Below are 27,615 nucleotides of genomic sequence, written 5' to 3'. Positions count from 1 at the left end.
GCCAATTTCGTTGAATATTGACAACATATTTCGAAATATCATCGATATGGGCTTTCGGAGCCGAAGGCCAACTCGTGTACCCTTGATGACTGCACGACACAAAGCTTTACGCCTCGCCTGGGCCCGACAACACCGACATTGGACTGTTGAGGACTGGAAACACGTTGCTTGGTCTGACGAGTCTCGGTTCCAATTGCTTCGAGCTGATGGACGTGTACGGGTATGGAGACAACCTCATGAATCCATGGGCCCTACATGTCAACAGGGGACTGTTCAAGCTGGTGGAGGCTCTGTGATGGTATGGCGCGTGTGCAGTTGGCGTGATATGGGACCCCTGATACGTCTAGATACGAATCTGACAGGTGACAGGTACGTAAGCATCCTGTCTGATCACCTGCACCCATTCATGTCCATTGTGCATTCTGACGGACTTGGACAATTTCAGCAGGACAATGCGACACCCCACACGTCCAGAATTGCTACAAAGTGGCTCCAGGAACACTCTTCTGACTTTAGACACTTCCGCTGGCCACCTAAATCCCCAGACATGAACATTATTGAACATATCTGGGATGCCTTGCAACATGCTGTTCGGAAGAGATCTCCACCCCCTCTTACTCCTACGGATTTATGGACAGCCCTGCAGGATTCATGGTGTCAATTACCTCCAGCACTACTTCAGACATTAGTCGAGTCCATGCCACGTCGTTTTGTGGCACTTCTGCGTGCTCGCGGGGGCCCTACACGATATTAGGCAGATGGACCAGTTTTTTTGGCTCTTCAGTGTATATTATACTAAGCCAAGCTCTTCCTTTGTCCTACATATGTTATGTAATCCCACACTAATATAACTGCCACTACGGGGCAGGGCCGTCTTAAGAGCATCATGTTCTCCCGGGTCAAGTGATTTTTCTGAGGCCCTACTTGGCGAATTCTCAAAAATTTGAACCGGTTCTCATTTTTGCGAGGCCCCTCTTTTCTTGAGGCCCCGGACCGTGCCCGCGTGGGCCCATGCGTTAAAAGGGCACTGCTACGGAGAACATCGCTATTATCAGTACAATCGGCTCGTCAGTGAATCGCTGAGTGGGAGGGGACCCATAGCAGACGACCAGATGGGAGTGACTCCCTGGCAGACGACTGGGTGGGAGTGAATCTCCTCGGCAGACGGCCGAGTGGAGCCCACCTGTGATCACTACCAATTGCCCTGCGGTGGCAAAGCTAATCTTGTTTATATGTTAATATGTTAATTTGATACTGTGTATATCACATTCGTACCTATTTAGTATTTGGTGATTCTCAGCTGGAATCGCAGGCGATGCGTCTATTGTATGGCGCCGGCCCATGTTAAATATTATTGTTGTGATTATATCATCCACCAATAACGGTGGGGGTTTTGTGATTTTCTTAAAATACAATAAACGCGGAGGTGTCGTTGGGATGAGAGTGCGGGAGGCGGATCCGGGGGTGGCGGCCGTGGCTATAGTAACCCTGAGCGGAACGCTCTCCCGGGCTTTGAAACCCCTCGTTCTTCAGCATACTCATCACACCCTCTTGGGGTAACCAGTTTATATCTCCCATGGAGAGAGAGCGGGAATATGCTTGGTGATGGTGGTTAATTTGATAAATATGAAAAAATCCCAAATGCGCATTGGGGTCTAATTGTAAAATTCGTTAAATAAGAGTTGTTATTGATTGTTATTGTGGGATTTTATCATACGAACAAAAACTTGTAAAACTTCATTAAATCGAAAAATTTATTGAATGAAAGTTCGTTATATCGGGTACAATTGAAAACATTGTTAAATGGGGCTCATTATATCGGGGGTTCGATCATAAAATTTGTTAAATAGGAGTTTGTTATATCCACGTCCGATTCCAGAATTCTTCAAATAGGAGTTAATAATAGTTATAAGAGTTATTTCATGGATGTTAGGAAAAATTCGGTAAATCAGAGTTCATTATAACTGGTTGAAAAATACGGTCATCTAAATAATAAACTTTGTCACGGCAATGGGACCGATTTATCATTCTTACTAATAAGAAATGGCGATTTGTGTGTATATAATTACCGGCAGATGTGATGAATTTAGTACGATTCATCCTGTTTATACCAATGACTCTCGGGTAATATGCACAGTTGCCGGTAAACGTGATAAATTCGAGGAAATTCATCATACTTTCCGAAATGATTGGCGATATGTATAACAACCAAATTTATCATATTTACCGTAGCAAATACGACTTTTAATCCGATTGCATAGATAGTTCGTCTTCATATCGAACTTAACAGATGGCAGCACAATTCCATTGTTTTATTAACCCTATGGTATTTATTCCAGCTAGTATGGGTTACCAGATTCGAAAACTGAAAAGGGGAATGCCTGCGCGCTCACCCTTACTGTCACTTTTCCCAATTTTCACAATAGGCGGCGCCACTATTACGACCAATAAAACCGGCCACAAGAATCATTTTTCCCACCTCTAAAACAGAACCGTTAAAAAAAAGCAGAAACAGAAAAATTCTAGGAATTTCGAAAGCTATTGGTGAATGCGTGTGAAAAAATAAAGCACAAAAGCACTCATATCAATGAAGAAATATATGTTTCCAAAGTGGGGAGAAAAAAAATTCCCCAGAAAAAACAAATAATTCCAGAAACATGAAAAAGAGGCCAAAAGGGCCAATTTTCGGAAACGCAGGAAGATTGTTGGTAACCCTAATCTAGGAATGGGTTACCAGATTCAAAAACTGAGAAAGGGGAGGAAGCCTGCGTGCTCACCCTCAATAACGTCACTTTTCCAAATTTGCACAACAGATGGCGCCGCTATTTTGATAAATAAAACCGGCCATAACAATACTTTTTCCTAGACTGACCATATTTCCTCGAGAGAAATACGGGACATTGGGATTCTAAATACGGGAAAATACGGGACATCGCCAATTACCACCAAAAATGACGCCAAAACCGAACAAAGTCGCCAAATATTGTTGAAATAACTGAGAAATCACAATGGCGGGAAATGCAGCATTACTGCTAATTGCAGTGGATTAAAATGAATTCCACGGAAAAAAATGTTCACTAAGACAAATGTGGGAGATTCATATACGTATTTATAGTTGTAGTTATCATAATATAATTTATAAGTTGAAAACTAATTTTAGTCTTTGACTTCAATAAAGAATAAAAATTCAAGTAGGCTTCGTGCAAAATACGGGAAAAACCGGGACACTTTTGCTAAAAAGTCGGGACAGCCAAAAAAACAGAAAATACCGGGACTGTCCCGGGAAATACGGGACGTATGGTCACCCTACTTTTCCTGACTGAAACAGATTTAGAACCACTAAAAAAAAGCAAAGCAGAAAAATTTCTGGAAATTCGACAGCTATTGGCCAATGGAAAAAACCCCTCAAAAATACTCATATTAATGAAGAGATATATGTTTGAAAGTGGAAAAAAAATTCCTAAGAAAAAAAGAGAAAAATAATTCCGGGAACTGGAAAAGTTGGGCAAAAGGGCGAATTTTCCGAAACGTACGAGGACGCTTGAGATGATACCAAAGAGGGGGACATATACTCGTAAAGGAGGACGTCTGGTAAGGTTTACCGGATACGAAAACCGAGAAAGAAGGACGATTTTGCTCGAATAATTCGTAATATCGCCTTTTCCAATTTCCACAACAGATGGCGCCATTGTAGTAACAAAAAACCCCACCTTAATAATTTTCCTCAACTATAACTAGGGTTACCAGACGCTCCCTTTGTCTTGCTTTTCAGATTTAAAGAATTATTTTTCACTTTTTTCCTGAGGAAATATTGTTTTCCACTCTGTGAAACATAGTGTTTGAGCAGCGCCTTGGGCCTCAGAGCTTTGTAAGTAGATGTAGCAGTGGGAAAGAGAAGTTCTACGCAGTTTCCTATGCCTTTTCCCGATGGGTTAGATACCGCTCCCCAGTGACGGTAACACTAGTGATAAATTCCCATACCCATGAAAAATATGGCTAAAATTGATATACGTAGGAATTTTCTTGACATTTGTGGAAATTTCGAGTTCATCAAAAAAATTATATATTTTTAAAATAATACATAGAGTGACCATACGTCCCGAATTTACCGGGACAGTCCCAGTTTTTTTCTGTTCTTCCCGGCTTTTTTGCAAAAATGTCCCGGTTTTTCACGTATTTTCAATGAAGACAACTTCACTTTTATTCTTCAAATAAACGATTAAAATTATCTTTCCAACTCAAAAATTACATTACGATAATTACAACTACGAACAAGAATATTCAACTCACATATTTGTCTTTTTTTTTCAATTTACTGCAATTTGAAGTGGCGCTGCGTCCCTCGATTGGAGACTTTTCTGCGATTTTAGCATGAGTTGGCGACTTTGCTTACTTTTAGCATCATTTTTGGCAATAATTGGCAATGTCCCGTATTTTCCCGTATTTTGAAGCTCAATTTCCCGTATTTCTCTCGAGCCAATATAGTCAGCATAATTATACATGCAGTTCAGTACTTTACTAAGCGTAGTTGACTACATATTTTTACTGATAGGTAGCAGCACATTTTTCAAAATGTATGTGAACAAATTTACACAAAAGGGAAATTTTTCATTCACTTCATATCCATAGGATGATCAAAAAGTAACAAAGAAAGGTAAAAATTCAATAATTCGAAAAACATGGACGATTTAGTTTGCACAGAAAGACAGGATTTTTTAAATAACAAAATTTTGTTGTCAGAATAGTTATATTTATTGCCAACAGCATCGGCGGAGATACGGGGGGAGGGCGTGGGGGGTTTCACAGGTGGAGTCGACTGATCTAATGTCTATATGTATATATGAGCTGACATCATCATCATCGTGCCCCCCCCAGCAATAATGACCTTGCCCCCCCCCCCCAGACTTCCAAGTCAATCTCCGCCTATGGCCAACAGACAGGGCCGCAACTAGGGTGGTGCAGGCAGGTCTGGTGCCCCTGGCGCCGGACTAGAGGGGGCGCAAATTCCCCTCTTTAACCTCTTCTTTAACATTATGAGGGGGCGCCAAAATGCGTGCTTGCCCCGGCTGACCAAGCATCTAGTTGCGGCCCTGCCAACAGATGGGAAAAAGTTAAAAATATTTTTATGGCGTCATCTGTCCATAACTATTTTACCATGGAAATTTTATGTTATAGAAAACAATTTATGTTTTTTTGTGAGAAAACGCTACGATACGTGCATACAATGAATGAATGTTATAATCTAAATGGTTACCTAATTGGTTTTTCCTCTTTGGTTAAGCTTATGATAGGCTAACTACGCCCTGCGGGACAGATGTGGTCACTTAGGGATTCCAATCGGAGATTCCTGCCGCAGATTCCATAATAATAGAGAGTATAGAAGTTTTCAATTTCAGTGTTTTCATTCAAGAGGTTGTTCCATTTTTTGCGTATAGAGAATATAGTCGTGAGAATTTAAATAGAAATTGATTTAAAAACCTTTGCATACGCAAAAAAATTGAACATAATATTCAATTCAGCCAGGTTGAGCGTGAATTTTTTTCTATCTGAACAGACGTATTGAAAATAAAATTTCAATACGCAAATTACGCAATTAATTAAAATAAAAAAAATTTACAAAAAAATCGTGTTTGTGAAAATTGACTACTGGTACCTTGGAATAAAATTTTGTTTTCGCGTCCCCCAGAAGATTCGACCACGAGCCGCCACTAATAGTGGCACCACCTGATCTGACGAATTTAGCGAGCACAAGCATCCTCTTATCATGGCTTTGGAATCTGGAAACCCTAACTAAAACAATACCTCTAAAAAAAGCAAAAAAAAGGACAAGAAAAAGAACAAATAACGATCCATCTCCCCTCGATTTCAATGAATTGTTCACACAGCGAGTTGTTCACCGGTGAGTTTCATTTCCCCTCTTTGCCTAGAGCAAGGGGAGAAGTTTTCTCTTTCTCTACTTTCAGAAGGTTTTTTTTTTTTATTTCGGGATCTGTGCTTTTTTCGCTAGATGTGATTTCGCCATAGGCATCAGCATTGAGTGTTGTTTGTGAATCCTATTTTGTTCATTTCTGAATGTGAGGCAACACCTTTTCCCACTTCAGTATATGTTAAAAGCCGTTGGTGATCAAACAATGGTATATTATTAAAATGGATATTGTGGTTTAGTTCTTCCAGATCTGTTCTTTTCGGAGGGTCTCTTTTACATTAGCCTGGAGCAAACTGAGCCATGGTTAAAATAGCATATGCTCTGCTTGGGGGGGGCAACCCCCTAGGTTATTGTATTCTGGGAATTTCGACAGCATTTGGTCAAAGCGTGTAAAAACGGGGGGGGGGGGCAAGAGATATATACTGAATGTTTCAGAGCGAAAAAAAATGTCCGCAGCGGAAAGAATTAAAAATAATTCTAGAAACCTGAAAAAGAGGACAAAAGGGAGAATTTTCTAAAACGTAGGGGGACGCTTGAAATGAAATCAAAAAGGAGAACATTTGGTAACCCTAACTCCGTCGAGCTCATATTAAGTAATATAAGCTCGATGATTTATTCCCTATTTAATACTGTATCAATTCTTATGTGTGATTGGAGAGTAGGTGCTGCCCCCTCTTTATTCGAATTATATAAAAATATATTTTTTCTTATTCAATTTAGTCGCTCAGCAATATATGATTCTGGATCGATTATTATTTTATATAATTATCATTCTAACAGCTATTTTTTAGATTAAGACTGCGATTCCTATTGTGTAAGGCAAAGGTTCTTAATCTATGAGTCTCGCGACCCTAACATAGATCACATCAAGGCCGTTGAGAGAGAGGCGTACTTGGGGGGTCTGCCCTCCCCCTCCAAAATGTGAGAAAATAACTGAAAAAAGGAAGGAAGAGATGACCGAATTTGTTGTTTTCTATCCCTTTTGTTCCCCCTCCGAACGAAACCTCTGGCTATGGGCATTTATCACAGGGGCTTCCTTGATGGGTCGTTCAAATCCACTAACAGCCAGGGGCGCTTGAGATATGGGTCCCGATACAAACTCAGTGGCGCCGGAGTCGGGGTTGCTGTGGGTGCTCGAGCACCCAGGGAAAATTATGACACGGTCCGCGCACCCTTAGAATTGATTCAGAAATAAAAATTTCCTGCATAAAGCTCAAGACGATCACCCACAGGTTGGTTCGAAATACTTAAGTATTTACGTACATCGTAATTACGGTGCCCAAACTTGATTCCCAAGAGCTTCCGAGATAGGTCCGAGACAAATCCACTCTCAACCAAGACTCTCTTGGGCCTACTCATAGGCGGAGATAGACTTGGAAGTCTGGGGGGGGGGGGCATGATGATGATGATGTCAATTCATATATACATATATAGATTAGATCAGTCGACTCCACCTTTGACGCCCCCCCCCCCGTATCTCCGCCCATGGGCTTACTACTAAACCGTACATGCACCTCGTACACATTCCTCTCCTCCTCCTCCTAACCAGAACATGGCCCGCTGCTATGTCTCAACGAAGAGATATAAGCAGGTGGTCAAAGACCTGGGCCATGCTGGAAAAACATACGTGCTGGGAAAAATACACATTCCTCTTCGGGATTTCTAACGAATAGGTAGACTCTTGGGCTATGGGTCACGCCCGAAACTTGATTCGCAGAGGCGTGTGAGATGGGTCGTACAAACGACTGTTGAAGATCAATATAAATCAGGAAGGTCATATAATCAATTCTTGATGAAGGGATTCTTGAGCTATGAGTCACGACCCAAACTTGATTCGCGGGTTCTTCCTAGTCGTACTTATAATCTGTTATAAATGAACTTATTTCGGGAATGATTTCACTAATTTCGAAGAACAAAGAGCCCCATGGGTCGCGAATCTGATCTTGTTGTTGATTTTGGGTCAAGGTTGAAAAGGGTTAAGAACAGCTGCATGGTGTAAGATTTCCCATATCAGGTTTTTTTTTGCTTTTTTTAATTATTAAAGACTAAAAAATTAGAGCTTCGATAAACTATGAAATATTTTTATATTTGCTTGTGTTTCCAACTTATAATTTGAAATAAGTTATTGTAAAATTTTATTTAACAAAAAACCATTTCAATGAATAGCTCATCTCGATACAGTTACTATAAATTTTCTAAAAATCTTATTTTTGTAGGAATCACATAATGAAAAAAAAATCCGATGAAAATTACGAACTAATCGTTTTGTTCCTATACCGTACATATATCAGTGTTTCTCAAAATGTGCGCCGCCACCCTCTGTCATGGGAGTCACTGTGAGTTGTCGATATTGAAGTGTGCATATTCAATGCTTTCAAGTGGGCCCTTTCTGGGCTATTCTTGGGAATCGTGGATGAACGATTACTAGGGCAAGAGCGTCGCGAGCAAAGTTTGAGAACCAGTGTCCTGTAGGTCTTAACTCGTCTTTATCTCATCGACCGTTTATCGTAGAGGTATGGTTCCAGTTTGAAAAATGCTCAAATTGTATTCAGAAATATCCCAGTAATAGTTTTGAGAGTGAAAATACAGTGTGTCACAAAATGAAAAATCTAAATTTGTATACGGTCCTCTTGTCCTTTAACTTTCAGTTAGGAAGTTGTTGCCCTGTATCGAATTTTCGAATTCGAATATCTCAACGAATATTGCACTTAGAAACATGCAATTTTTTTTGTTGGCCACAGGAAAAACAGGGCAACAAATTTCTAATTGGAAGTTAGAGAACAAGGGGACCCTCAAAACTGGTATAGGGTAATTTTTGAACACCTTTGCGCATTTTTTAAATTCAAACTATACCTCTATGGCGAACGGTTGATGAGATAAAGGCCGCATCAGCGCTTACAGGACACCCTGTGCAATAGTAATTATCAATTTTTTTCTTTCGTGATACAGTAGAGCAAATACAGTATTAAAGGGTGAGTTTGGTGCTCCTCTAGTCCAGCGCCCTCGGCACAAGACCCACCTGCTCCCCCCTCGTTGCAGCCGTGGGTTTACGTACAAAAAAAACAATTAGATTTACGAACATGCAAGCCAGACTAAATCCCAAGAAAATGATATTTAAAGAGTCTGCGGCCACATGACGTTTTTTTTTAATTAACAGAAGAGTATGTTGACGAATTAGACTTCATCAGAGTAACGTTCCTTCTCTCAAATAAGACTCCTGTTATCCAGCCCATGGATAAGTCGCACATCATTTAACCCCTTTCAGATCCGAGCATTCATTTTTTGGAATTTTCATAATATGTTTGTGTGTGCAAACATAAATGTCAGCAAATATTTATTTTTTCAATTTTTTTATTTTTTATTTTATTTCTTTTGTGAAAAAATAATTCACTTCTTTCAAATTTTTTCAGCTCAGATGATGCAAGATATATTTCTACATACAAATTTTTCAGAATTTTATTGTCAAATTTTATGCAACAAATCACACTTTTCCAGGAGGCACTTTCTCCTGGAAGCCATCTTAAAAACCCCCCCTGGAATTTCAACTTGACGCGCTGCTCTCTGATGAAAGCTCTCAAAGTTCATATTCACAATATTATTAATTCGAAACATACACAATCCTCAGGGCTTAACGAGTCAGGGCTTAACTCCCTGAGGTAAAAAGAAAAAATTCTACAGTGCGGAAAAAGCAACCCTCACATTTGTGGCACGAGGGTCTGAAAGGCAGCAAATGTCCTGCACTGAAGTAGGGAGGGAGGGGGTGTAAACTTTTCCGTTCAGGGATAACAAAATAGGATGAGAACAAGTCAATGCTGATTCCTACAGCGAAATCACCTCTGGCAAAAAAGAAACACCCCGAAAGAAAATAAACCTTCTGAGGGTAGAGGAAAAAAACCTCTCGCATTGCTCCAGGCAAAGTAATAAAACTGAACAGAATATGAAAAATTCATCATAAGCGAGGAAAACGGATCGTTATTGTTCTTTTTTGCTTTTTTAGTGGTTCAGTTTTTGTTGGGAAAGATTATTGTGATGGTTTTTTCTTGTTGTGTGGCGCCATCTATTGTTGAAATTGGGAAAGGTGGTATTGCCAAGGGTGCACGCGTAAGAGTCCTCTTTTCTCAGTTTTCGAATCTGGTAACCCTATTAATGACAAAGATTGCCAGCAAGTGTCTTACAACGGTATCATGAATTTGGCTTTGCAGGATATTGTGGTCTGATTGTGTCACAAGCAGAGATTTTGAGGACTTGGACACACCGTGATTGTAGATGACATTAACGAAAACAGACATGACTATATCATCGTTTCTAGTACTTCTCTTTTATGTTATGGTTATGTTTTTAGCATTAGTTTAATGATTTCCATCGGTTATATGCTACGCACTTGAACGTAAATCTCGCTGTTGTAAAAGTTCACACTAAAAATCTTCTGGTCCCAGGAATGGACAAAATCATTTTACATTGATTCCTATGAGAGAAATTCTTTCGTTTTACGGAACGAACTAAGTTCTTACACCGAGGTTTGACCGTATTTACATAATTCTAACATTTTAAAATTATGTACCGAAGGTCGATTTCTATTTGTTTGTAAATAAATTTATATGTGATTGGCCAGGGCCGTCTCTGTTCTGATCCTGGATAGGTGGACTTTTATTTTTCAGATTTTCACAAAATGCACTATTTTGCAAAAAAAAAAACAAACCGCAAAGCACCGTAAAGAAAGTGACTGTTTTTATTGAAATTAAATATGTGCAAAGCTCATGCACGTAGATAATGAAATGATTAAAAATTCAAAGCCGCAGGACTCATCAATGACTAGCAATCGCACACCGAATGTTCAAATCAGTGATTGGTGAAACCTCCTCTGGTGGCGATGGCGATGCATGCTTGCATACGTCGATGTAAGGAGTGTTAAAGATTCCCAATTTCATCTTGCGATACATTCTGCCAAGCATTCATCAATTGTTGCTCTAGTTTTGCATATTTTGGGATGCCCTAATCTTTCGGCCTACCATACATGTTAGATTGGCGAAAGGTCCGGTGACCTTACCGGTCAAGGAAGATTATTAACAGCACGGTATCACTATATTATCACGGTATTATTTAAAAGTAAGAAACTGGACGAAAAATAGATTCAGTGTGTACAGCGATTGAAAAAATACAAAAACCTTTAATAAAAGGTAAAGAGAACTGAAACAAGTTCAAGTTGAAATGTTTCAACTGATTCAGGGAAATGAAAGTCTTTTTATACGATTGTTCCAGTTTTCTTTAATGAAGAAGGTTGTCCATCCTGAGTATTACATTTCCAAAATAAAAAAGTTTTCTCATTGCCTTCTCTCATGATATTATTAAATACAGCCTGTGTGTCCACTCCTTTTTGACGTTTAACGAACAAGAATCTATTGAGATTGTCGAAAGAGAACAAACAAGAGAATATGGGGCCACTCTCAAACTAGTTTCATATCTATGACATGCACATTATTAATTTCAATAGAATAGGCTGGGAAGAGATAATGCTATTTTCGACGTATGGGAACTGGTAATTTGTTTAAAAAAATCAGAGATAAACATTCGATTCTTTAAGGGTTTGACATGCGAAAGAAAAAAAAAAAGTTTGAACGAAAGAGCCTGAATGTTTTGATTTCCATTTGCTTCTATAAGAATTAAAATAAAGTGGGAGTGGATATGTCAAAATAGTTCAAGTTTCTAAAGTTTTTGTAACAAGTGGGACCCGATCATCTTTTCTCTCATTATGGTTTTGTTATTATCATCGGATACTCAGCCGAATGCATCAAGAATGAACAAAACGAATAATGAGGCTTAAAAGGAAAATTGTTGGTGAAAAGAATAGAATTTAATACCCCTTAGAATACAGGGATTCGCTCTAATAAATGAGTTCTAAAATGAGTTCAAAGTCTTCTTGTTAATAGTTTGGGTGGGGATTCGACTGCTGACTATTTCACGCCAGCTTAGTTACGAAACCGAAAACGCAAGTGCAATCTACGAATTAAAAATTCCATATCATCAAGGGCATGAAGATGCATCACTGCCTTAGGCCTGCGCGACTCATGTTATTTCACTTTTAATCTGACAACTTTACTAACTTACCTACATCACTTGTTTTTATTTTGGATTATTTTTTGGAGTTCATTCCATTGTGTACTGTTTGAAAAAAAAATTCATTCGTATTGGTACGAGCATACATATGTATACCATCGATGAATTTGTGTCTGATATTTTAAATAAATATTGTGAAATGTACTACAAAATTTACAGCTGTAGCGTTATTTAATTTTTAGTATAGCAAATGAGAATTTAAAAAAAATTATGGTGTTATGCATGTTTTGAGATTTTTAAAATTAATGTTATTCAGATGTTGGGTATAGATCCATAAACATTTCATAGAACATAAACTATAAAAACATTGAATTGACAAAATTAGGTTTGTGACTCACATATATATGTTGAGGGATTTCCTTGAAACAAAATCAAATTTATTATTGAAGCCGAGAATGAAATCTGAAACTTTTAGCATTTTTAACAACAAATAAAAAATTAAGTGCATCGAATACTACTCGATGATCGAATTCATATATTCAAGGAAGGACGGATCCACGAAAGCATAGAACAAGCAATATTTAAAATTGGAATTTTATGTGTTTTCCTTTTCTCTAAATTTAGAATTGACTGAAACAAGATGATCATTTTATCGATACTATACTTGGTATATTACGCTAAGTTCTAAGTATCGTGTTTTACAAAACCAAAAATAAACGTAGATGGTTGCTCAGCAATACTCATGAGCATTTCGCATATTTTCTCACTGAATTTCTATTAGTTTAAAATACCGATGAATTATTTATCATTTCAGCGTCTGAGTTAAATGCTATGTCCCGTCTAGACATGTGATACTATGATAGTTATTCGTGATGTCATAGCTGCTCCTGTTACTGCGGGGGTAATAGCATACTGCTTATTAGAGCGCAGACAATAAGACTTTCTTCTTTCTAGAAGTCATGGGAGAAATAGCTGATGCGAATCTGTAAAGCTGCAGGGTATGTATGCTGTTTCTTGTGTGGATTGCCAAGATCTCAGAGCTAAAGATGTGACAAGGACCTGCCTACTGGCGGTGAAAGTAATAAATAATATTAATAAAAAAACAGGTGATTTTCTTTTCCTTTTCAGATGAATCTATTTAGAAAATAGAATAGTTGAAAACATGTTTTGCGCGTTTTTCGCGGTTCCACTCGAAAAACTCAAGTACGCTTTCATTGGCACATTGCTCTCAGATTTCATCTGGGATGTCCGGTAAATTAGGCTAGCGAAACTAATAACACATTATAGTACAAGTGACATGCAAATTTTTTTTCATATATGTATTTTCAAAATTCATATTGTGCCATTGGAGTTTTTCGTTTGCTATCGTATAGGTGAATTACATTTTTTCTCTGAGATAAATAAGAAACTTTGGTATACTTAATCAGTACATTACATACCAATACTTCCGACACTAAAACAACAAAAGCGATGTTACGTATTCACTGAATCATTTTCTTCCGGTCAATTACATAAAGACGTATATCTAAGATAACTTTTATTGGTCACAAAATGAATATTTTTGTTGTATTGAAAACATTTATCATTATTTATTTATCAATCATGGTTTATTACTCGCAATTCGTGAGATGAAAATCAGTAGAAAAGATTGAAAGGCAAAGCTTTTATAGTTTGATAATATTCAAGACAGTTATTTTGTTCAATAAAACTGGAACGAAAATAAGAAAATTTACCCAAGCGATAACTTGTAAATTGACTTTTTACCAAAATTTTAACACATTAAGCGAGAATCAGAAGGATAAAGTGATGAAAGTTAATTTATGATTTTATTTTTTTAAAGCATTACTATTTTGTGAAGTTTTTTTTTAAAGTGTTACGTTGTTGATATTATAAGTTGTCACCGTCATTATCATTTATTATTGTTTTTAGTGTAAGGAAATTATTTCACTTCTCTGAGTTCTCGGCATTTTCTTGCTGAGCTGTAATGATTATGTAAGAAGACATAAACCTATGCACTAGAAAAAATAGGCATACGTAGAACCGAAATGGAATAACAACAGTTTTTTTGCCTCTAGTCGTATTAAATAAAAGAATAACTCGCTTTCTTCTCGAAATTATAAAACTAGGACAAGGACAGTACTTTGAGCGAATCTTCTTCTGCCGAAAATTCCTTTTAAACACGCACGGAGAACAACCGTTGATTAGGTATTTGACTACCCCACAGGAAAAAATACACAATTTTATTTTGAAACGAACAGCTTAGATGAGTTCTCGCAATAATGTAGCAATTTTGGTCAAGAAAGCTGTTATCTTGAGCCAATAGAGTCGAGTTTCTTTCAAAGCTTTGACATTAAAATTTTTTCTTTTTTTCTTTGTGGTGATTCGGCCACAACATGGAATATCAAGTTTATTATATCAAGTTATTTCTTCATCATCGCCCAAAAACTGCCACTAACATTTGGGTTATGATCGAGTTCAGTGGCCGTGAAATCACCTTATCCCAATAAAAAAAAAAAAAGATGACCCTTTGGTTTGCCTTTTTTCACCCTTGACCACAGTAATAAAATCATACGCACTTCTTTTCCACGCTGAATTACAAGATCTAAATTCCGCAAAGATATACGTTGAAGCGATAATCTTCATGGCTCATGATATATCTTTTTTTTTTTATCATTTTAATCCGTGTTTTTATTTTCAAGCGTATATGCACACCATTACAAGAATGCTCTGGGTCAAAGTGTCATCGATACAAAATAAAGAAAGAGTAAAATACAAGTGAAACGGCCAGATAGAATTATCAAAAACACAAAGCCTTCATTTAAAAACCTAATTCGGTTTTTTAAATACCAAAAACAAAAGCTCATGTTAATAAACAATAGGTGTAAATGTGTAAATACAAATTTTCCCTTGATATCAGTAAAATAAGATATGTGATTAAAAACAGAGGCACTTGACATTTTACTTTTGTTTCTGAATGGACGCATTACGAACCATGAAATATTATGACAAAAATTCATAGAAAAAAAATTGTGGTGAGAAGTTTTCACGCACATTTCAGTTATGATAATCTGTTTTAATAAGTGACAAAGACAAAATGCTGTTCGAAATACTGTACTTTATCTCTTCAGTATTGGAACATTCGTTACATACAAAAAATAGTCGATATTTTTATGTGAAAAATAACATACATTACCCGAATATTTTGCATTAGTCATTCACAACTTCTTTTAAAATACTTTTACTTTTCAGACACGACATCTATTTTTGAATACCATACATTTGTCAATGCAACGATAAGAATCCAGATTTATTAAAAATAGAAGTTATTATTTTTTAAATGGAAAATATAAAAAAACACATTCCATAATTCTCGCACTTTCTATACCTCCTTTCGGAAACAGATAATTTTAATTTGATAAATAATTTATGTATTTTACAATATTTTAGATTTTAACATAAAGTACACAATCTAAACAAAATCCCAAGACCAATTTATAGTACAGTAGCACCTTGAATTACAAGTATCTCGACTTATGACTAACGATCAAAAAATATCTTTGGCAAGAATGCTCCGACTTGCGAGTGGATATTACCTTATTTACGACAGTGGTTTTCAAACTTTTGCACCCGTGGCTCCCTTACCCAATTCATTAATCATTAAATCACCATTGCAGTACGAAAACCGTGTTGTGTGCTGTAGACACATTGTAAGCGATACTAAATTTATTTTGCATATAACACGCCATACTATATCATGTTAATGTTTATGTGTATTAATTAATATTTCGGGGGTGTGTGGAACGAATGGAAAGAATATTTATTATTCTATGTGTGAAAATTATTTTCAATTTTTTATGATGCGAGTCACATCTAGGAACGAACTGATCTCGTATGTAAAAAGTTTAATACTGTATAAAAACTAGAGATGAAGAAGCTACGCGTGAACTTGAAAAATTTCAGAGCTTGAGGATATAAGACGTTGGCTCTTACCCTCTTGACCTAGTCTACTGCTTATATAAATACAACACTTCAGAGACAGCATAGGATGATAAAAACGAAATTGTCTTTGAAAAGGAAAGGAAAAAACCCGGGGAAAAAAAATATTATATAAACCCTTGAAAACACTGTGGCAATAAAACTCAAGATGACACTTATGATGTCATTTTTAGATTCTGCCGTCTTTATGACTTGGATTATCTAAGCTAAAGGAATAGAAAAACACTGCAGCATATAAAAAGAATGGTAAAATATGTACATCAAGTACATCAACCAAATCTAACATTTATAAAAAAAATTTATAATAAATTTATAAAAAAAAAAACAATGGGAATATAGTATTTTAAATTTTTATAATTAAAAAACTCCGCGCACTAAAAGACTTTTTCAATCATCCGGAATCATTTGTAAGATATAAACTTCTTGCATTTGAAAAACAATGAACTTATTCTCATTTTTAAAACATGTAATCGAGTAAAATGTTTCTTGACCTTGATGTACTTCTCTGGTCACTTTCATAACTGATGCAAAATTATTTATGCAATTTACAACGTGATCAAAAATTACGTATTCTTTTTAAATGGAATGTAATGACTTCGTGCCGACTTGTGTGTTAAGATATTATGTTATTACATTCAGCAAATATACAGTCCGATATAACAAGCACGGCTTGTAAAGAGAATCTCGCTTTGGCGAGTGATTTGCAAGTGATTTATCAAAGACATCATGTCAAGAATTTTCAGTTACAGTGAGTTGAAAATTGGAAAAATTACATTATTACGTCGAAAAAATCCTCGAAAAAGAAAGTTTTTATTTCTCTTTTTCAAAAATTAAAATGAGGATGTAACACTTAACATTCACATGCTCATAGGTATATAATTTCAAAAAACTGGACAAAAAAAGTCAAATTTTCCACGTGCACTTTCTTTGGGAGTGCTTTTTATTTTATACAATATTTAATGAAATTGCAGGATAAATGTGGATTAATTTTTCAAGATCTTAGTTTTACATCAAAAGGATAAATATAGTGATAATTATTTATCGTTTAATTGATAAATATTAATAAAAAATGAAAAAATTCAAAATCCTTTAGGTTATTAAAAACTATAATTACAAATCTAGTAATTATTCTGATTATATTTCGTGCGATTTTGTATCAACCAATGCCGAACATAAAAAAAAATGTGCGAAATAAAATTATAAAGTACAGAAAGTTATCTACAATTATTCAATAAAACTTTTGTGTACAAAACACTTCATATTATTTATTTCTTGTCTATACACGATGCATAGGTAACAGGGCGTATGACATTTTACTGGCAAACCATTGATTCTAGAGGCATACTTCCAATTAGAAAAAGTATTTGAATTACGTGTAGTAGTCAGATATATCAATGAATATTGCACTTGGTGATGTGCAATTTTTTAGTTGGTATCAGGAAAGACAGGACAACAACTTTCTAATTGGGTTTTTGAACACACGGGGACTATATGAAAAGTTAATTTTTTTTATTTCATAATTATGCAACCCCTTACAACATGTGAATGGCATATCTGAGTACTACACGTTATTTAGATACTTTTCTAACTTTTGGAAGTATGCCTGTAGGATCAATAGTTCGATAGTAAAATGTCATACGCCCTGTTACCTATGTACCCTGTATGTCTTAATTACCTTTACAAATCATGAAATTTCTAGAAACATGAGATATTGTACTTTACAAGTACTGCACATAGTAAAAAATTCTTCAGATTCTTCAGTTTGGCTTATTTTTGTTACTACAAAAGGCATATCTTTGTAATGTAATACTTTACTGGTACCTGAATGTTATCTTTTGTCTTTTTCTTCAGAGGCAAGGACACCTCCCCAAAAACACATAATTCAGTCTCACGACTTGCAAGCATATCATATTACACTCTAAAAACAAGAAAATGTCACATTTCTTAGCTCAAAGTAGGCGGCGGTTTATCCATGAAACCATCTTGAAAAAAAAAAATACTGCATGTTAGAAATTACCAATACTTTTTCTTGGTTTTATGATTTTAGAAAATGAGAGAATATGTAACTGAAAAGAACTATAAGTTTTGTTCAGGTTGATGATCACATATTTTTGAGATGAAATAGAAGAAAAATCAAAAATTTTCATCTTCCTGTTGCTAAAGTTCATTCACACGAGTCAATAAAAAAAACGTTTCTTTCGGGCAGCCATCTAATAGCTTTATTGAATGTAATGTTAGAAAACATATTTCTCCAAATGGAACCCCCCCCTCCGCCTTCACATCAACGTCCAGCTGAGGGAAATTTTCAACAAGTGATTTTGCAGCGAAATTTCCGCCATTCAAAGGGTTAATTCGACTTTTATCTCTCCCAGTGACAAAGTGATCACGGTCACTGCCAGGACTTATTTGACCGGAATGCACATTATACAGTGAACACATTATACATTGCGAACGGTTGAACAAACTTCACTAAAAACTTATTCCGATTAGTGGAAAAATGTTAATGTTAATTCCATACAGCCATGGAAGTGGGCAGTGATATACTGAGAATTTTAATTGCTTAGTTGACTAAATAACTTCGATAATACGAAATTCTATGCTAAGGCTTCTTAGAGACTCACCAAAAATCAATTTGAAGATGGAGTTCTGTTCATTCACGAACGAAGAGATCTAATAGACGTTTTAATGCAGATGAAGTAGCAATTTTCAACAACTCATAACCTGACAAAGAAAAAAAATTGACATTCAATTATAGCGAGAAGTCCATTATAACGACAATTTTCCTCGTGATTGTAAACTCTCGTTATAGCGCACTTTTACTGTGTTGTATGATACTTAGTACCAAACTATCTAATTTTATGTAATAGCTAATAGCTTCGAGTCATTTTTAACTACTTGAATCACGGCTTCATAATAAGGTTCTCTGTTCATTTCGAATGAAAGACTCATTGAATAACTGCAGATCACGTTGAAAATGCAACTACATCCATGAAACACGATAACTCATGAATGTCCATTCTGTGTGCAAAAATTTTGTTAGATTTTTTCCTCTTCAGAGTTCTTTATTACCTACTACGGTTTATATGTTCATCCAGTGGAAAAGGCCAACTCATTTCACGTGTTTTTCAGATAATAACATTACTCAGAGTTTTTTCACAGAACGATATTCGACTAGAATGTGAACAAAAATACAAAATATGTCTATAATATCAAAATCTTAATATACACGGGTCTTTAAATACAAATTAACATTTTGATAGTAATTGATAGAAATGATACGACCTAGTGTTTGAGATATCTGAGCAAATATATATGCGAATATTAAGGGGATAAATTTCTTTCAGTACAATAAGGAGAGGCGCACATTTGACTGATTGCCATTTTTTTGCTTGAAAGCCAAAAAAATTTTATATAATATATATATTTTTCCTCTTTTACTATAACATTATAGGAGTAACATCTGTGAAATGTTCGCATGTGTTTCATTTTCTCTCACTGGGTAAAGTATATACTGTATATAGTAAAGTATATGTAAAGTGATCGTATGTGATATTACTCAGTATAAAATTTTCGGATTCGGTCCTCCATGTTCAGGTATAGTACAGGGTGTTTCACGAACAGTGTACGAAATTAATATAAATTTTACGATTGATTCTAAAATTAAATTTGAATATCGAAAAAATATCAGCAAAAGAAGGAAAATCTCTTACGTGTATTTCTGCCTCTTGTGTAAGAATCTTTTCTGGTTATTAGATGAAACACTAAATGTCTATGTAAATATATGTATGAAGATAATACAATAAATAGAAGATAGACAATAAAAGATAATTATTAAAAGAAGACCAAATGAGAAATCACAGATATCAGAAAAATTTATTCTCATCTCTAAAAATAAATTTTTCGCAATAACAAGTTCTCAAAAACGAGTTCTCAAAACAATTCTTTCAGTTTTATTTTCTGAAGATTATTTGATCTGAAATCTACTCAAAACAAATCAAGTTTCTAGAGGTTATAAATAACCTCGAAGACAAAATAAAATCTTTTTAACCGAAATAGCCATAATCAGCATAATGCTACATCTTCAAGAAAATATGTCATAGAAATGATTATGATAAATATATCGAGTTCTCGATTTCCTTTATAAAAATGGCTGTTTCAGAAGCGACGGGTGATTATGACAAGGTTGCACATCACCGACGAACGCATATATTATCATACACATCCGAGAAAATAAGTTGATAGGAGGTATAATATTATAAAAGTTATAAAATTACACAGGTTTCATCTATCATATATTTCATGCAATCAAGATAATGCAAAAACAGACTGAAATTGTGATTTATATTAAACTTTGACTAATGCAAAATCTGCTCCACTGTTTTTTAATATATAGTGAGAATTTAAATTTATTTTGTAGTACACCGTAATTATTAAATTATATTTAGCCCTCTATGCCCCCGTATATAGTTGAATATACATGACAAATACATGGTTGAAAAAAAACCCATTGTACCCATTTATTTTCTCAATTTCTTTCGATATTTTAGAAAACACATCTTTTAGTGCCATTTCAGTACAAAAAACGGCTATGTGAATACAGTGATACCTCTGAACGAAGATAATTCGTTCCAGAATCACGTTCGTTAGCCGAAACGCGATTTCCCATATAGTTTTCCATAGAAATTCGTTCCAAATATGGCCCGAAATTTGGGGATAAGTTTTTGTAATAAGTGCTATAAAAAAAGACAGAAACCAACCGAAGGCTGAAATGAATATCTTTGAAATTGGATAAATGAGAATTTACAGAAAACTGAAGATACTGAAGATGTTTTTATTTTATACTATGTACAAGTTATTTTACATTATGTATGTATTTTACATACAAAGTTAGTGACAGTTCGTAGGTGTCCTCACAATTTGTGATTTGGTCAACTCATTTCTGTGTCTCATACTTATGCACGTGGAAAAGATGATTTGGAATGTCCAGACTGCTCAGTTTCATGCTAAGAGTCTTGCACTGGAACGCGTGCTCTGAGAACATGGGTTTCTTTTTTTTCCATTGCATCATGTCAGCTGAATCTTTTATTTTACTTGAAATGATTCAAAACCTTTTAGAAAGAAGTGGACGTACATCTGGGAAAAGATTTCAAAGTCTCTTATCCCAAAACTCTACAATACATTACCACCACAAATCACTCACTACACTAATCTATCATCGTTTAAAAAATGTGTAAAGCAATACATATTCTCACTTCATGGTGTAGAAAATTTGTTTTAAAGTTTTTTTGTTGCTCATGTAATTCTTAAATATTAACATAACAGTTGAATTTATTTACATGCTACATCTAATTGTTTTTGCTTTTCATTCAACATCCAAAATATACGTTTATATTTTCTGACGTAGCATGTAAAACTGTTCTTAAATTGCACTCCTCTGGTTGCCATGAATTTCATACATATATATACATCCAGTACTATACATATTCAGTTTTATCCGTTCAATACTTTGTTTTCCGTACTAATTTTTACTAGCATTTACCAGAATGGGTCATTTTTTTACTTGACTCTTTATTAAATTTTTTTTTCTATATTTTCTTCATATTTTTGTACTTCTATAATGATAGTAAGAAATTTAATTTGATTAAAAAAAAAATTTAAACACGACAAAAAAAAAAGTATAAACGAGTTAATCGGGCTCGATTGACAGTAACTCTTACGATGATTGGAGCAAAAATTCAGCTGACGGTGAGGCTGTTTTACGTTGAAGCGTGCATCTATATATAAACTAACATGCTCGTTAGCCGAGATAGAAAAATCACGAGAAAAAAAATTCGTTACCCGAAAAATTCGTAAACCCAATTATCACTGTATAATACTTTTTTTGTATCTAGAAAAAGTTGATTCCTTGATGGTGTCATTTTTTGAGAGCTGGTGAAATTTTGTGTTCAGAATTTATAAAATGTTTATAGATTACATAAAAATCAAGGCAAAACAAGTTTTTAGCTAAATAAAAAATTCACGTATTTCTAAAAAAATATTCCACTACGTTTTTAGGGGGAGGTGAACCTTAGAGAGTTAATAATTTATACTTAGCTAGAATTATGAAAGAATATTATAGTGGAATATTATGTACAGTTCAAATATAAAAGACTAGAAAACTGAGCTTCTTCATCAATATGAATTGGTTTAATATAATGGTTTCAAACATGTTATTCGTTTATTCAAGTAAGAATCTAATTTTTACGCATCAGGCAACTTCCGTCGTAATTTAAGAAGCCCCATAAGCCCAGGAAACATTATAAACCTCTAAAATGACTTAGTTCCACGCTTCAGAAGCTTTTCTGAACAAAAATCTTTTGAAAATTTCTTTTTTTTCTTTCAAACATATAATACTATCTGTAATTTTCGGGTAACAGAAAACGCCCCACCTACTGAAATTGCTGGTTTTTGTGGGTTTTTTTTTCATCATTTCCTATTGAGCAACAGGCCGTGACGTTTACTCATTACAGGTTGAAGCATTGGTAATCGGAATAACATTTTACGGTCATCTTGCAATAAAGTGGTATGTTACTGCACAATCAACGGCTGTAATTAAATATCACGCAAATCGCAAAACGAAACCAAATGAATAATGAAAAAAAAATGATGAAAAGATTCTGTGTTTTTTTTCTCGTTAATAAATTAACCCCGGATGTATCTCGTTGCAAGAGGTCATGCGTATGAAACTCTTCATATTTGATTCGCTGGTTAATCATGCGAAAATTAAAAGATGGTATTGCCGTTCATGTAGATACTTATGTTCAGATTTTGCGATCAATTTCAGCTCATTTTTGCTGCACTGTAAAGATACCGTAACATATGCAAACGACGCAATGATGCTTACATATCATTTAGTATAAATTTTGTGCTTAGGTGCAGTTTTTGTGAGACACTTTGCATCGATTTTTAAAATTTATTACCCATAAAAATACGCATCCCCGTGTGACTGATTAATCACAGAGGATAATTAATCACAATAAACATCGGATCTTCTGTGAAAAATTACACAAGAATGCGTATTGCTATATTCCCGCATCAGCCGGCATATCATTTACTCGAGAAACATCAGTTTTTTTAACGTCGGAGTCTGGTTCATTTCTTCATTTCAAATTTTACAACACCGAAAACAAAACATTGAAATCTGACGAACACAGTATGCGTGCTACCTTGCCAAATAATGGATCCAAGTTTAATTCTCTTATTCAAGGTAAACACCTACATATCTTCAACACATAAAATGTTAATTTGAAAAAATTCAAAATACTATATTAAACGTATTTTTTCATACGTGGTGTAATATATTTATCATACTTCGTAATACTAGTTTACATCGTAATTTTCTATTATGCATTTAAAAATACTATTCTGAAAGTGTGTCCGTGGCCTTCACCTCATTAGTACAAGAAGGGGCCCGTAGGAAGGAATATAGGTCAGGGTTCTCAAACTTTTTCACCCGCGACTCCCTTCATCCGATTCATGGCTCATCTTAGGCTTCCCAACATATTATAGTAGAAATGTTTACTTACAAAAAAAACCCCACTTTGAAGCATATATAAGCACAAAAATCAATATTTCCAGCTCGTCGCAACGCCTCTGAGAGCCACGACGTGCACTTTGAGAAACACTGGAACAGGTTAAGAACCCCTGATTTAGATGGACGAGCACAAATGTAGAAATACAAAAAAACCAAAGAAAAAAGGTACTACTGTAACAAGTTATATTTTACCACAGTTTGAATTATTATTTTTCTGGAGATTTTTTTCCCAAATCATATAATTCGTGAAAATAAATAAATACAGTATCTTGTGACTAGAGCTTTAAAAAAAAAAACAGTGCTTTAAAATAGTAACGAGACCATTTCACCGATTTCGGATTTTGTTTTGTTTTCAAGAAAATAGAAACCGATATATTCGCAATTCTTCCTGTTCCGCAATCTTGAAATCCAGCAATTATTTCTTTAAGTTAATTCCCGGGATAAAAAATATCAACTTCCCGTATCCGCCAGTGTCAATATATTATTAACGTTTTTTTAAGCTGAAAATATATTTAAAGACAGGGTTTCATGTTTTCCCCCCGTTTAACGCATCGTCACTCATGTTACTACTAGAAAAGATAACTTACCAAATATATGACAGTTTCAGTCGAGGAAACAATGAGTTTTTTTTTTTAACTTTCTTTTTTGGGCATTTAAAAAGCCATTAGTGCTTATTTATTTTTTTCTTCGAAGAAACTCGTTTCCTTCATTGAACAGTCGTTTCAGTATTTCCTCGCGCGAATAAAACCATTTATATTGCGATTTGTATTCACGATATTTTAAGTACGAATACTGCACGTTAAAGACATCAAAACTGAAACTAATTGGCTATTAAGAATATGAAAAGTATCGTTGATGCGATAAATTATCATTGAATTCTTTCTTAATATAATTTTACAAAAATACGCCTAAAAAATCTAGTTTTTTTTTCCATCAAGTATCAATTCATTCAGACGAATTTTCATCTTGGAATAATTTAGGGGGGGTTTCATACCTTTCAGCATAGTCAAAAAGCTTCAAAAAGAAAGAAATATCATTAAAAATGTTTTACGTATGTTAATAAATTTGTTATATTATAAATTTACATGTTACGTTAAATGTGATAAATCTGGTTACTATGTATGATAACCGGTTATATTTTATGAATAATCACCGAGCATTTTGGTAAGATTAATAAATTCTACTAAATTTATCACTTTTACCACCGATTATGCATAATACCCAAGTGTCGCGTCGATGGTGAGCATGATAAATCGTACTATATAATACATAATTCATACATGTAATTGTATCATTATATCGGGTACGATCATAAAAATTCTTATCATTATATCGGGGTCCGACTATATTCATCGCACATACTAGACTCATTTGGAATTTTTTTCATATTTATCAAATTCACCAATTACACTAGGGTGTTATACAAAATCGCAGATAAAAGCGATAAATTTCCACTATTTAACAAATTTACCAACGGCATTTGTGTGGTTATTATGCATAATAACCGGTAAAAGTGATAAATTTATCAAACTTACCAAGACGACAGGTAAGTAAGCACAATAAACGGCTATTATGTATAATAACCGATTTATCCCATTTATCGTGACATATATACAGTGTATATTGTTTTATTTCAATATTTTTACACATATTTGCGATTGTATATGTATAGTTTGCTATATTTATAGTTTTCGTAAATTTTCAAACAAAAAAATACATTACGTACCTTGTGCACGATAAAAAATGGCATGACAACAATGTAATTTAATAAAAATTGATTTAAAATGAAAAAAACACTATTTAGTTTAAAAAATGATGCAAAATTTAATTTATTCACTCAATATGTTTAAAAATAAATTTAAAATTCAAAACTTTAAAGCAAGTATTTTTTTATAAATCAAGTATTTAAAAATGAATCTCAAATATTTTACCTCATTTTTGTATACTAAACAGTTTCCTTTGTTTTGAGTTAACTTCTATTCAATTAAATTGATTTCATGCTACTTTGTCATGCACGCAATGTGTTTAATGCGTTTTTTCTTCATGTTTGTACATTTGCAAAAAAAAATAAGTACTAGAGATATGTAAAACATTTTATTGGCATACCATAGCATGATATCCCATACCATATACAATCGAAAAAATCTATAAAAAAAATGGAAATAAGCTAATGGTTGAATATTATTTTTAGTGATATTTCTACCAAAGCATAGTTTTTGAGACTTCTTGACCATGTTAATTAATTCCATTCCGGAACAGATATCGATAATTAATTCATTATTTTGATGTGTGTTAACAGTATACAACATTGGTTCTGCTGAAAAGATATTCATAACTTCTTTTATTCTGAAGATTTGATTTTTTTAATTGGCGTTTTACTTGAAACTATCCTTTTTTATAAGTACAGAATGCCTGTGATACACAAGAAAATAATTAATTTAATTAATGTATATGGAGAAATATACGTAACATTTTTTGCTTTGTTTATCGTGTAACTCGTTATCGTATTATTATATTTGTAATGAAATCAGTGGCTTTGATTGGTAAAGGGTAAACAAACCACACACTGTGAGAAAAAAATATAAATCAAGCAGTGTTAAAGTAAAAAAAAACCTGATATTATTACATTTATGAGTTCAATATGTTTTTTGCGTACCGACTTGTGGGATTCTGTGTAGTATTTTAATTTTTTTTAAAGCTCTGTTGCTCTTATAGTTATATACCGATAACAAACATTTGTCGATCATTCAAATTTTTTATTTATTACAACTAACTTCCACCATGAAAACAAGCATAAAAAATAATTGGTTTTTTGAACTCCGAACAAGTTACAATTATTAAATTGTCAAAATTCGGTAAATGTCCAGCATTTCAAGTCGGATAATATATCCTTAAATCCATTCGTAAACCTCTTTTCTCATTTTTATTCTCATGAATATTTTAACACTTTTCCTAAAACATTCGTTTTTCATTTCTAAGATTTCGAGAAATACATCTGAGCTTCTAAATAAGCGGGAGGATCCCATTTCGAAAGATTATAGATAATTTAAGCGAGTATATTGGAAAATATGGATGTTGTTTACTCATGTGGACATAATAAAATTTGCATAAAAATAATCTGAAACCATTTAAACCAACTACATAAACTATGTAAGAAACTGACACGAGTGTTTTCCTCGTTTTCCTATAATGCGTATTCTTTCTTTTGCTGTAGCTTTTAATTAATTATTATGAAATTAAATCATGTTTTGAAACTCCATCTTTGTATCATCAAAATACCATTTAAGAAAATTATTTCAATCTATCTCACTTTAATTTTAATTAACCAAATATTTTAACGTGAACAATAAAAGAAGAGTATTTTGGTTCCCTAAAGATGTCTTCAGACGTAGTTTTTGTGCCCTTTAGGATGAGTTTCCCAATGAGAAGGAAATAAAGTCTTTTAATAAACAATCAAAAATCAGCGTTTTCCAATGACTGATACGGTATAGAATTGATCTATAATTCTCATCAATAATAGAGTACGTGGTTCTCTGATACCAAAGAAGAAATATAATTTTTTCAAGTTATATACGTAGTCTATACATATATATTTTTCAAGTTTTGCGTACTTAGGTGGGTCCCAACTTTTTAGGCAATGCCTAAAAAGATGATAAAATTGCCCCACAGAGAATCTCTGATATGACCCCCCCCCCCGTCAGGGCCGTAACTAGAACTTTTGCCCATAGGTCCCCCTTCCGGTGAACTTCCTGAATCTATAGCGAAGTTTTTGTTTTATTTTATTGAGGAGAAACCATTATTTTTTGCTTTGCATCCTTTAATTTCACCATCTGGGGGGAGGGGGGGGGGGAGCTTTGCCATATCCCCCCTGTTTTGTCGCTTTACCCCATTACCTGAAACTGTTGTTATTATTCAAAAAGTAAATTCTTATTCGTGTTAAGGGAGCCAAAAAAATAATTTATGAAGTCGAAACAGCGGTCCTTTTAGAGATTTCAGGGGGGTCGATATGAGCCTGGATGAGCAAACAATTAACTAATTTTTTTTACATAACTGTATGCAGAATATT

The sequence above is a fragment of the Pholcus phalangioides genome, unplaced genomic scaffold (genome assembly GCF_987345545.1).
Source record: "Pholcus phalangioides strain wild (caught in Gottingen) unplaced genomic scaffold, Ppha-v1.0 ptg000007l_1, whole genome shotgun sequence".
Taxonomy (NCBI): domain Eukaryota; kingdom Metazoa; phylum Arthropoda; class Arachnida; order Araneae; family Pholcidae; genus Pholcus; species Pholcus phalangioides.
Note: the sequence above shows the minus strand (reverse complement) of the source record.